General features: G+C 38.7%; 1 pseudogene; it reads right to left on the reverse strand.

Annotated features, from left to right (window-relative positions):
- Window positions 1–9,552: 9,552 nt before the first annotated feature.
- Window positions 9,553–10,014, reverse strand: LOC143628446 (secreted RxLR effector protein 161 pseudogene; annotated as a pseudogene).
- Window positions 10,015–13,328: the final 3,314 nt, after the last annotated feature.

Raw genomic sequence — 13,328 nt, forward strand, 5'->3', positions numbered from 1 at the left:
GTTGATTAAAATTGATAAGGGGTTATTATTATTTGGTTAAAAACGAATCAAATGCAACTTGTCTTGATGCTTATGCGATGACTTGACCTCGTTGCATGAGAACACAACCAAGACCTTTATGAGAGGCATCGCAAAATACAACGAAATCGTCATTTCCATTGAGAAAGGTTAGAATAGGAGCATTGCAAAGCATGTCATTGAGGGTGCAAAAAACTTCTTCTTGCTTTGAACCCCATTCGAAGGGTTTTCCCTTATGGGTGAGTGAGGTAAGAGGCAAAGAGATCTTAGAAAAATTTCGAATAAAACGCCGATAATATCCGGCCAAACCAAATGAAGGATCGGATTTCTGTGGGAGTCGTTGGAGTTTTCCAATCCTTAACAGCCTCAATTTTAGCGAGATCAACATGAATACCTTTGTCGTTTACGATATGTCCCAAAAATTGAACTTCCTCGAGCCAAAATTCACATTTGGAGGATTTGGAATAGAGTTGTTCGTTTCTAAGGAGCTCGAGAATGGAACGCAATGATGTTCATGTTCGGTTTTGGTTTTAGAAAAGATAAGGATGTCATCAATAAAGACAATAATGAATTTATCAAGGAATGGTTTGCAAACGCGGTTCATGAGGTCAATAAATACCGCGGGTGCATTTGTTAACCCGAAGGGCATAACCAAAAATTCGAAATGTCCATATCGAGTACGAAAAGTGGTTTTAAGGAATGTCTTCTTCGCGAACACACAATTGATGATAACCCGATCGAAGATCAATTTTAGAGAAACAAGTTGCGCCTTGAAGTTGGTCGAATAGGTCGTCGATACGTGGCAAGGGATATCAATTTTTTATAGTAAGCTTGTTAAGTTCTCGGTAATCGATGCACATACGAAACGAACCATCCTTCTTTTTCACGAATAAGACGGGAGCGCCCCAAGGAGAAGAGCTAGGACGAATGAAACCTTTATCGGAAAGTTCTTCGAGTTGGTTTGATAGTTCTTGCATTTCCGACGGGGCTAAACGGTAAGGAGCCTTGGCCACGGGCATCGCTCCGGGCACAAGATCGATACAAAATTCAATTTGACGAACGGGAGGAAGACCAGTAACATCGTCGGGAAAGACATCGAGGAAATCACGAACAATGGAAATATCTTAGATTTTTCTTTCCTTATTGTTTTTTGTCACCGAGAGAGCAAAAAACGGAACGTACTTTTGGCGTAAGTACTTTTGCGATTGGGCGCACGACATAAGATTTAGCCTTCGAGAAGTAGCATTTCCAAAGACCTTGAGAATTTTACCATTGACGAGCGGAATGCGAATGAATTTATCGAAACAAACAACTTCGGCACGGTGCAAGGACAACCAATCCATGCCTACTATGACATAGATAAGGGAAGAGATCGATGGAGAATTTATGGTTAGCAAGGATAAGGGTACAATCGCGGACGACGGAGTTGATGGTAATAGAATTGCCATTGGCGACTTCAACGGAAAATGGTCGGGAAAGCTTAGTTCGAGGCATAGCAATTTTCGATTCAAATTTCAAAGAAATAAAACTTCTATCGGCACCAGTATCAAATAAAATAGAAGCCAAATGATGGTTCACCAAAAACATACCGTTCACGACATCGTTTGCCACTTGAGCTTGATTCGTGTTCATCATGAAAACTCGCCCTTGGTTGCCATGATTGACTTGAGGTGCTTGTTGTGGAGGTGGAAGTGGTGCTTGGATTGATTGGATGGGTTGGATGAGCGGTGCATTGATTTGGGGAACTTGGGGTTGGTAAGTTTGAACTTGGTAAGCTTGGTTTGGTAGTAGGGTACGGTCATGGTTTGGTTAGCAAAAGTGAGGCGAGGTCAATTGTCACGGAAATGGTTTGGATCGCCACCATTAAAGAAAGCTCGGGGTTGTTGGGGTTGGTTTGGTGGGTAGGGTGCATATCGGTTTTGGGAATTTTGGGGAAAAGTCCTTGGTTGGTTAGTTTGGTTAGGCTGGGTTCGTTGGGTGGATCGGCATGTGGTGTGGAAGTGACCAAATCGGTTACAAATTGTACAATGGCGACACGACGAGTTTGTTGGGTGGTGAAGTTGGCAAGTGTTACATAGCGGGGAGTTACCAACATAAGGTTTTCGGTTTTGGGGAATAGTTTGGGCTTGTTGTTGTGGTTGAGGTTGGGTGACTACATAGTTTATGTAGTTGGTTTTGGGTTTCTTTTTGCTGCTGTTGTTGTGACGGGATGAGTTGAAGTAGTTGATGGCTTGTGGTGCGGGTTCAACCTTGGCTTGGGGAGCGGGCTCGGCTTTGGATTTCTCGGTCGTTTTATTAGTGGTTAGGGTACCCGCCTTCACATGATTTCGATAGTGCACCGGTTAATGTGATGGCTTCCTCAAGGTTCGCGGGCTTGCTACTCATGACGGAGTCACGAACTTGCATCGGTAAACCCCAATGTATTTATCAATTTCACGTTTGGTTGGGGTAACCAAATGAGAAGAAGGATGCTCAACTCATGGAAGCGGAGTGAGTAAGCGGCGTTATCACCACTTTCTTGTTTTAGGTTCCAAAATTCTACCGCAAGCTTTTGGAGCTCGTATTAGGGACAAAATTTCTTCATCATAAGTGCTTTGAGATCGGACCATGGAAGAGCCATAGCCGTTTCCGAACATTGGAGGTGCATAACACTACTTCGCCATGTTAGAGCGGTTTCTCTAAACATGCTTGACGCGAAATTTGTCCTTTTTTCGTCGGGGCATTCGCTGTGTCGGAACACACTCTCGGTCGATTCGAACCATTGCAACAAGGTAGTCGCACAATTGGTTCCACGGAACTCGGTTGGGTTGGCACTAGTAAATTGCTTGAGTAGGTAAGAGGCGGGTTTGGGTTCAACAGGTGCAACAATGGGTGCGGGTTGGGCAGCTTGGATTTGGGTTACAAGTTCGGGAATCACAGCGGCCATTTGCTTGACGATGAAAGTAGCCATAAGTCGGTTGGAGTTCTTGCGCGGTCTTAGTGTAGGCATGCTAAAATTTATAAAAAAAATGGGATAAGTTTTGGGTAAAAGAAATGAATATGAAGGTGTAATAAAAAAATAAAATAGGATGAAGTTTGATTTATTGATTGTGAATCCTAGAGTTAGTAAGGAGATCATGTTAGTGTTAGATAAAATATATAAAACTTTGTATATAAAAAAAAAAAGCAAAACCGTAAACAAAACGTAAAAGATTTTGAGATGGTTAAAGCTTGAAAATTTGAGATTTTGAGATTTATAGAGTCGGAAAAATCGTGCATGAATCACCATGACTCGATATTCCAACACTAAAAAAAAGTTTTATAAAACACCACGTTGGAGTCTAAACATGTGCACGTACCACCGCGACTTTTTCATGTTTTATACTCAAATAACAATAATAACACAATAAATCGAGATACAACGTCATGTCAAAACACTAGTCCACGTATCACCGTCGTTCTATTGTTTTAGCACCAAAAATTAGGATGGCGACCGAAACGCTTGCATTCAACTACTTAAAGAATTGACATATATAACATGATTTGTGGCCTAGAAAACGAGTACCATAACTCAACCATCCCAGGTAAGTAAATCACCTTCGTTCCTTGGAATCTTTTTGTCAAATGGTCATTTTATAATGTCTCGTTTTCTATGATGGCTACAAACCCGATATATACGCAACCTTAAAGGGATTTGAAACAACGGGATCCAAGTTAATCTTGTAATCCATAAAACACAATAAAAATCTACTTTTGCGTTTTAAGGTAAGGATACCTTGGAAATACTATGAAAGTGTGTGCATGTGAACATTTAGGATATTGGTGAATTATAAACAAGTTTATAAATAAACATGCGATATGAACAATCAATTATAGAGTAAACACGTATAAACACACGTATAGGACCCTAAGCATAACAATTCTAGGTCGTTACGTCTAACCACCTATCCTAATTGTCATGGCTCTGATACCTATCTGTCACACCCCGACCAAAGGCGGCGGAACATGCCGAGGTGTAACAATTGCCCATAAGCGCATGACACTAATTTAAAGCGACAATATTTAACAAACTCATTTCATCTCACAACATCGAAAATGTCACATAACAATATTCAAGAGATAGTAAACAACAAGATATAACAAAATATAGCAAATCAAATATTGTTCATTTTTGTTAATAGCTTAAAGGTCTTGACTTTCGTTTCCTCCACAATCATCAAATCAACCTAGATGCAAACCTGTAACATTTCATAAAATAAAGTTTGTCAACACAAAGGTTGGTGAGCAAATCATAAGTTTGAACAATAGATATATAGTATGAAAAGCCACAAAATTAGTATACAAAACAATAAATAATAGCTATAAACTTGGATAAAATAGTTATCGCTAACAAGTTAGCGACACCCAACTATAAGGGGTTGCCAAATAGTTTAGGATTTATAGTTATCGTTAATTGCATTACGTTAACGACACCTTGCCATGAGGGGTTGCCAAATGGTCTAGGATTTATAGTTCCACCATCCGAAAGCGATAAACACATAGGCAAATAAGCATAGAACACCAAATCGAGCAATTATTCAAGTAAAGTATACAACAACGTTTGTGGTTTAAGACCCAATTATAAAACATTTAGTTTAGAATAGATGAAATGTCACCCCCAAAACAAAAGTTAGAAAACAGGGTATGAAGTTACTCACGTTCAAGTAATAAACTTGAAAAATTGATTATTTGGAGATTTACCGGAACGACGAGTTTAACGTATGAAGCCTAAATAAAAGAAAGTCTTGGTTTAGAAAGGTTGTCTTGAAGATCTTTAAATAAAATAATTTTTGCAAAAAGTAAACAATTAAACTTCAAGGTATAAAATGTAACTATTTAAAAATTTATAATAATACCCATTTAAAAATGTAAGTTTGCTCGAAACCGGGTTAAAGTATCTAACCTTAATATTTACTTAACCAATGTTAAGTAATAAGGTGGGAAAAATGCTAAAATGCAAGTTCCATTGGGCTAAAGATACTAAAACGGGTCTTTAACGAGTGTTCAGGTTGTTGGTTCGGGTCTTGACGAATGGTCAAACCCAAAGTCAACTTTCCAAAATATTAATTGTTATGAATAACTCACAAAACTTTACAAGACTTAACGAAGTATGTAGATCTATTGTTTAGAACTAACAACGTACGTTAAGCGGGTGTTCGGTTTTGTCGGTCCAAACTTTGTAATGAGATCAAGTTGGATGCAACATCTCCAAGTACTTAAGAAAATAATAAAAATCAGTTTGTAAACTATTTTTAAAGAAATATACAAGTCTTGATAGCTAAAAACACACTTGTGTGTCTTAAGCGAGTAAAAATCGGATCGGTTAGGTTTTCATTTCACAATATGTTCCTTGATGGTCTCCACATGCCCAAATATCATAGATATTGTATAATAATTTATAAATGAGAAATATTTAAGTTTTACAACTAAAAAGTTAACAACAAGTCTTTTAAGCAAAAGTTTTGGTTTGGTTCGGTTTCCATCTCCCAACGAGTTCATAGATGGAATCCACATGCTTAATATCAAAGAACTTGTAAAAATGATTTTTGAAACTCAAATCCAACATTAAACATGTTTAAACAACTATTTTAACAAAACTAGTAAGCAAAAGTTCGGTTTCCGGTTTAGAGCAATTTGCGGTCGAACCGAAGCATACTCTCTTAGAACCCATAACCATGGAACTTGTAAATAAGGTAAACAAACTAAAATGAGCATATGTTAGTCATGGTTAGTATGTGCAAACAAGTTATATAAGTGAGTGTATATATCAAGAACACGAAGTCCTCCATGAGGCCTTGCCTTACGAGGTCGAAACTTAACCGATCGGAACCGGAGAAGCAACTACCAAAGGAAACAAGGGGTGTGCATTATATATATGTTGTACTACCATATTCAAGTGTTAGTAATGTTAGATGAACAAGTTAGAATTAAAGATTAAACTCAGTTAGACTTTTAGAAGTCAAACATTTAAGAACAACTAATGTTTTGAGAGAGAAATGAGAGATGTAGCAGGGAATTATGGAAAAGAATAGTGGTGCATATATAGGGGAAGGAGTTGGGTCAAAGATGGGTGTTTATATCAAGAGTTTGCATGAGAAAGGGGTCAAAAACGAACACAAAATAACAAAAACATGTGTAGGTTTGCAGTGGCCTTTGCGCTACGCGACCGGATAGGGTGTCCCCCATCGCGCGGCGCGACGGGGTATATTTCCTGATTTTCCAACTTTTCAAAAATGGCAGTTTCAGTCCCCGAAGTTCGTTTTTAAGTGATTTTTAAGCGTTTTAAAGACCGAAATGAATGTTTTCAAGACCCAACAAGTGTAAAACAATATTGTAACATAAAATCCATCATTTTGATTATTCCCAAAGTTTCGATTTACAAAACGGGTCGGTTTACATAAATAAAGTTTGCAAAACGGATACGAATCGAGACCCGAAATTGACGAATGTCAAATATACCTCTTGTCTTCGTTTCAAACAAAAATACTCATTTTCTTAAATAAACATACAAAAATGAATTCTGGAAACAGCCCGAACCAACCATGCGCTACTTTCGGTCAATACCATGGTCCGCAAAACCAATTGAATCAACCGAGCGTCAACATTCAATGGTTCCCGAACACCAGAAAACAACCGAAGCTAAGCAATCTGTATCTTATTCCTGGCCCGAACTTAAACATGTACGCCACCTTCCGCAGCCCCCAAAACCCCATGCCGGTGTTAGGGTATAGCCAACCGGAGCCGGTGACGGTGCCGGAGACTTAAACGACACGAGCCTCCGTTAAAGCCTAAAGACGACCTGTAAACACAAAAAGAAGCAATCAGGGGAGCCGATGGCGTCGCGTGATCCATAAAAGCAATGGACGGAGGATGAGGAACTAGCTCTCAAAAAAGCTTGGATCGCCATTTCGGAGGATCCCGGCGTTGGTAAGTTTTTTAATATTAAGTATTTATATAACTTTATTTAGTGTTTATTAAAAATTTATTTTAGTTTTGAAAATAATTTTAATTTGTAGCTAACTTTTAAGCCTCCGGAATATTTTGGAAGAAAATATTTGAAGCTTGGCTAGTGCTAAAGGGTAAACCAGAGGAATATCGGGGTAAAAAAGAGGTTCAAGCCCATTGGAAGGTCGTAAATTCATAATGCCAGAAATTTGCCATACAACCGTTGAGTGATCACGGTTGGCGTAGCCGGTAAAACAACAACGAAATCCAATCTCGAGCGTTAAGCGACTTTCGAACGCAAAGGCAAATGGCAGATCGAGAAACCGTTTAAGCATTTAAGTTCTTGGGAAAACTCAAGCTTTGCTCGAAATGGAAATAGGCATCCACCGTTCCAGTCACTCGACGATCCAGCGTATCATCCCGGGCTACAAAAAAGTTGAGGACATTGTCTTCGACAAATCCGAGCACACCAACAACACCCTCCGATGCTCGTAACTTCAACATTGTTGACGAACATGACGCGGTTAATTTAAACGACGACTTTTGCGTCACGGCCGGGTTAATCGAAGAGGCTGCATTATTGGAAGAACAACGAGTTCAAAAATTGAACGAATATTATGAATATTTGTTTTATGTTGTTTTTTTTGTTATGTATTTTTTTGTATTTCTTTTTAAATTTAAATGTATTTTTATTATTTATTTATTTAACTCAATGGGTTTTTATATGTTTAATTTAATTATAAAAAGAATATAATAAAAAAGATGAAATGGCAAAAGAGGGCTACAAAGCAATTAAACCTATAAAACAAAAAACTTATCATTAACTGATTGGACATCACATGACGCGAATCGCCTTATTTTGTAGTGCCATTATTACACATATCCTTATTGTTTTGAAGTGTCACCCTTAGAGCATTCTCACTAGCTCATTTAGAATTTTTGTGAGAGAGTTTTTTTTAGAAAAATTAGAGAGTTATGAATGGTTGTGAGTGGAGAAGAGAGAAATTTTAAAGAGATAGTTAAATTTTGAGTAAATTTGGAGGAACACTGTTCATGCTCTATTTATTTTTTTAATATATTTGAAAGTAGTTGTGAGTGAATAAGAGAAAAAAGATTATGATAAAGAGATAAAAAAATATTATTTAATTGTATATAAGAGAAATAATGTAGTGTTTTTTAATGTAATCATAAAGATAGAGAAACTGTTAGAATATCCTTATAAAATACAATTGCATTAATTATCAAATTATAGAGAGAGCCAATAGGCCATATAGGCAATGGTTATTCACACACCTTTTTTTAATATTCATATACCATTTTAACACTCGTTTTATCTTCTATATACACCCTATAAAAGATGTATGAATAACACATCCCGCCATACAGGTAGTAATGCGTTACAGTAGTTTGCCATTAATATTGACCATAATTTTGATTGTCCATATATGCGAGGGGGACATAAATTAATATTTTAAAATGTTTAAATGTTTAATACGCCAATTTGTCTATGAAATTTGTATCTTCATGTGGAAAGGATGCACGATGGGCCCGACGATAACAACTCTCTAGACCCGTACCCAAGACGTCAAAGACTCCTCACTTCATTATACTCACATCGTCTTTTCCAAGAAATTATGTACACCCTTAGAAAATTTCTCTAAATCAAACGTATTTATTATAACAAGTGAACTTTTTATATGTAACCAAAACAATAAAAGTATTTGTTTAACATGTACGTATCTCGATATATATGGAATAAAATATGACTTGTTTTCGTTATCACTAAGTCAACATTTAAAAAGAAAAACTAGGTGGTGAAGGTAGGCGTTGTTGAATCTAAGTAGAGCTGAAAACAATCTGAGGTAATCAAGAACTAATCTTGACTAATTTGCAGCACATAAAACAAAGTATTGCTTCTTCTTATTGTTGCTGTACATACAGCAAAGAAACAAGGAACAACAAACTTTGGGTGGGCTGCACTTTTTCAACTTGCACACACAGTGGACGATGAAGACTTTTTGACAAACAAAAAACAACTCAATATTATTATTAAGAAAACGAACACACGAAAAACTTAATAAACCTATGTGAACCAAGGGTTTATATAACACCCTTAATTCGAGTCATACTCGTATTCAAATACATAATTTGAATCTAACTCAAATAGGTTTTAGGATAAGACTAACTTAATAAAAATAAGACAAACTTATTAATAGCTAATAAACGAAATATTATTTAAATCTCCTCCAAGCCACCCCATGAGATTACCGAACCGCCCTTAAATATCGTCTCGTTTAACACTCCCTCTCGATATTTGCTTCCTTCATTCCCAAGCGAGTACAAAACTTCACTAGCTTCTCTTTTGGCAAACTCTTTTGTGAACATATCAGCAACTTGCTCCAACGTGTTAACGTATTTAAAATCAATTTCTCCATTTAGCACTTTCTCATGAATAAAGTGATAATGAACTTCAATATGTTTCGTACGTGCATGAAACGTGGGATTCTTAGCCAACAATATTGAAGACACGTTATCTCCATACAAGGTTACCTTCTCGTTCTTACCTTGATTTCACTCGTTTAGAAAATGAACCATCCACACGCACTCTTGCGCAGCCATAGTCGCGGCCCGATACTCCGCCTCGGTAGTCGAAAGTGACACGGTAGGCTGCCTTTTGCTGCACCATGTAACAACACTTGAACCAATCAAGAAAACATACCCGGTTGTACACCGTCTCGTGTCCGGATCATTAGCATAATCGGCATCGCAAAACCTGATTAATTCCATACTCGACTCCCTCTTAAACTTAACACCATAACTTGGAGTCGACTTCACATACCGCAACACTAACCGAGCAGCTTCAAGGTGCGGTTTTCTTGGAGCTTGAACAAATCTACTAAGCACACCAACGACATACGCAATGTCGGGTCGAGTCAAGGTCAAATAAATAAGACTTCCAATTATTTGCCTATACATGGTTACTTCTTCCAAATCTTTTCCTTCTTCGGCTCGTAGAGACCCGTTTGGTTCCATGGGTACCCGTATCAGTTTGCAACTTTCCATACCGAATTTCACCAAAAGATTAACGACATACCGATTTTGATGAAGTATAAACCCATCATTCTCGTACTCGAGCTCAAGGCCCAAAAAGTGCTTAAATGTTCCCAAGTCTTTCATGAAAAAACGAGTTCACATATTCGTTTTAACTGCTCCACCACGTAGATTAAATCACCGGTTATAATTAAGTCGTCAACATAAACGAGGACAACGGCAGTTTTATCACCTTCGGCTCGGACGAACACACTGGTATCGGCTATTGTAGGAACAAATCCATTGAGTTCTAAAAACTCACCGATTTTACCGAACCAGGCCCGCGGTGACTGTTTTAAGTCGTAAATTGCTTTCTTCAACTGACAAACATAATTAGGAAAATTTTGACTTACAAAACCTCCCGGCTGATCCATGTATATTATACGATCCAAATCGCCATACAAAAACTCATTACTAACATTCATTTGCCATAAATCCCAACCTTTGCATGCGACAATAGCTAAAATTACTCGAACCGAAACGAGTTTAGCTACGGGACTAAATGTATCTTCATAATCGATCCTGTACTCCTGTGAAAAACCCCGAGCGACTAATCGAGTCTTATATCTTTCTATCGACCCGTCGGCTCATTTTTTAACTTTAAAAACCCACTTACACGAAATCGGTTTCACATCACCCGGCTTCGGAACAAGATGCCAGGTCTCGTTACTGGCTAAAGCATCCAACTCTTGCTTCCTTTCTTCCATCCACTTAGGATCTCGTACAGCTTTTTCTACCATCTCAGGTTCGGTTTCTTGACTAACAAGTAAGGCGACATTTTCATACTTCGGGTTCGGTTTACTAACTCGTTCGGACCTCCGGACAGCTGATGCGCTTCCCTTGACAGTTGTTGAAACTTTCGGATTTTCGGACTGAGACCCGGACTAACCGTGATGTCCCAGTGCGCCACAGACTAATCCGTGTGTTGCTTTGTGACCTTATACCTTCTGTTTGATTCTCAACAGGTTGTTAAATGGTTTCAACCTCCTCTTCATTGTTAAACTCCACAGAAACATACTTGTCAACTTCTTGTCTTATGTCTTGAGTGTCGGGTAACACTTCTTTACTTCAAGACCACCATGATGAATTTTCATCAAATATTACATCACGAGACACGTAAATTCTCCCGGTACTCGGCTCACAACATCGCCACCCTTTCTTTTAATTATCGTAACCAACAAAAATACATCTCGTTGCCTTTTTCTCCAACTTGTGTCTGAGATGCCCCGGGATGAACACGTAACACACGCATCCAAAGACTCGAAAATAACTATACGGTTGGATTTTGAACATCTTCCTGTATGGTGACTCATAGCTCATTCCTTGTTGTGGCAATCGGTTACTCATAAACGCAGAGGTACTCATTGCCTCCCCCCAAAATCTTCCCGGTATATTCTTGTTGTGCATCATGCTTATGATCATGTCGGTTAGGGTCCGGTTCTTTCTCTCCGAAACCCCGTTTTGCTCGGGAGTATTAGAACACGTTAGTTGGCGTTTAATTCTATTTTCTTTTAGAAACAAAGAAAATTCACGAGATGTATACTCGCCTCCGTTATCGAAACGAAGGCACTTGATGCTCCTTTTTAGATCCCGTTCGGCTTCTAACTTGAATTCTTTGAAATGTTCAAACGCATCGGCTTTCTCTTTCATGAAATATACCCACAAATATTTCGAATAATCATCAATAAATGATATCATATAACTCATACCTTTAATTGACGGTTGTTTCACCGGACTGAACACATCGGTATGAACTACCTCGAGAGGGGCTTTAGATCAATAACTAGAGTTTTTAAACGGCTGCTTATGAGACATACCAAACTGACAACCGCCACACATCACATCCGTTTTTACTTCGAGTTCGGGTATTCCCGCCACCAACTTCTTTTTCACGATTAATTGAAGTGTATCATACCCGACGTGGCTTAAATGTTGATGCCACACATCTGCGTTTAGATTCCTTTTCACCTTATTCACATACGAAGTCCCAGCAGATAATACATAAACCGAGTTTTTCTTTCTCCCTTGAATCATTGCTATGGATTTAGTTTCGAACTTATCGAAAATATTCACCTCGTTTGGCCCGAACAGAACGTATCATCCGGTGTCGGTGAGTTGAGGAACCGATAACAGGTTCTTTTTCATACCGGAAACATGAAACACGTTTTTAAGAACAAAACCACTTTTCTTGGAATCTTATGAGAGGTCAACCTCACCAATATGAGCTATGGCGTGTCGCGAATCATCGGCTATAACTACCACCTGATTACCCTCGTACTTAACCGGGTTCTTTAACCGCTCCTTTTCACCCGTTAGGTGATTCGAACAACCCGAATCCACAATCCAATCATTTAACAAATTTAAAGAGGGTTTTACCGTAGCCATTAACGCATGAACTTCTTCAATTCTGAAATAATGGGCCTCGACATCCCAAGGCTCTTCGGTTCGATTTTGCGTTGCCGCGGCGTTTCCTTCCTCAGTTGCACTCGCAGTACAATACTTTGCGATGTGTCCTCGCATGCCACAATTATAACACTTAAACGTTTTAAACGACAGACGTTTACCCTTTTTATTGTGGTTCCAATTCTTTCGATCAACACTTCCTTCCTGTTGGTTTTGTTCCTCGGGTTTATTCCCTTTGTTGAAGTTGTTTGATCGATCCCACGGTTTCTTTTTTTTGTAACCGTGGTTGGGTTTGAACTTTCCTTTTCCTTTGCCCGCAAACAACACCTCGTTTTCTTGCTTCGGTACAGCGGAGACTGACACACTGGCCATCTGTTTGGCTAAAGATTCCTGTCCGGATAATAAATTTTCAAATTCCGAGAGTGACGGTTGAGTCGGCCAACCCTTTACAGCAGCGAAAAACGACTGAAATTCCGGCCTCAAACCGTGAATAATAATCCGTTTCATCCTCACGTCTCCGATTCTTTATTGCTGATCTAAATCGGCAATCTCTCGACAAAGCGATTTCACTATATGGAAGTACTTTGGAATCGTCATATCTTTCTGAGTAACCGAAAGCAACTCGTTTTCAAGAAGTTGTAATTGGGTGTCGTTTTTCTTCGTGAATAGTCGTTCAAGAATATCCCATGCATGCTTCGGTGTTTCGAATTCTTGGAAGTGATCTAACATCTCCTCTTCGACTGTTCTTTTTAACACAAACACCGCTCTCCCGACTTTTACTCACCACTTCCCGATGGCACCTCCGACGTCGTTTCTTGGCACCTGTGTTTCGGTTCCGTTGGTTACCTCCCAAA

This window comes from Bidens hawaiensis, unplaced genomic scaffold (genome assembly GCF_021521415.1).
Source record: "Bidens hawaiensis isolate Kalapana, Puna unplaced genomic scaffold, B.hawaiensis_p1.1 tig00004973_1, whole genome shotgun sequence".
Classification (NCBI taxonomy): domain Eukaryota; kingdom Viridiplantae; phylum Streptophyta; class Magnoliopsida; order Asterales; family Asteraceae; genus Bidens; species Bidens hawaiensis.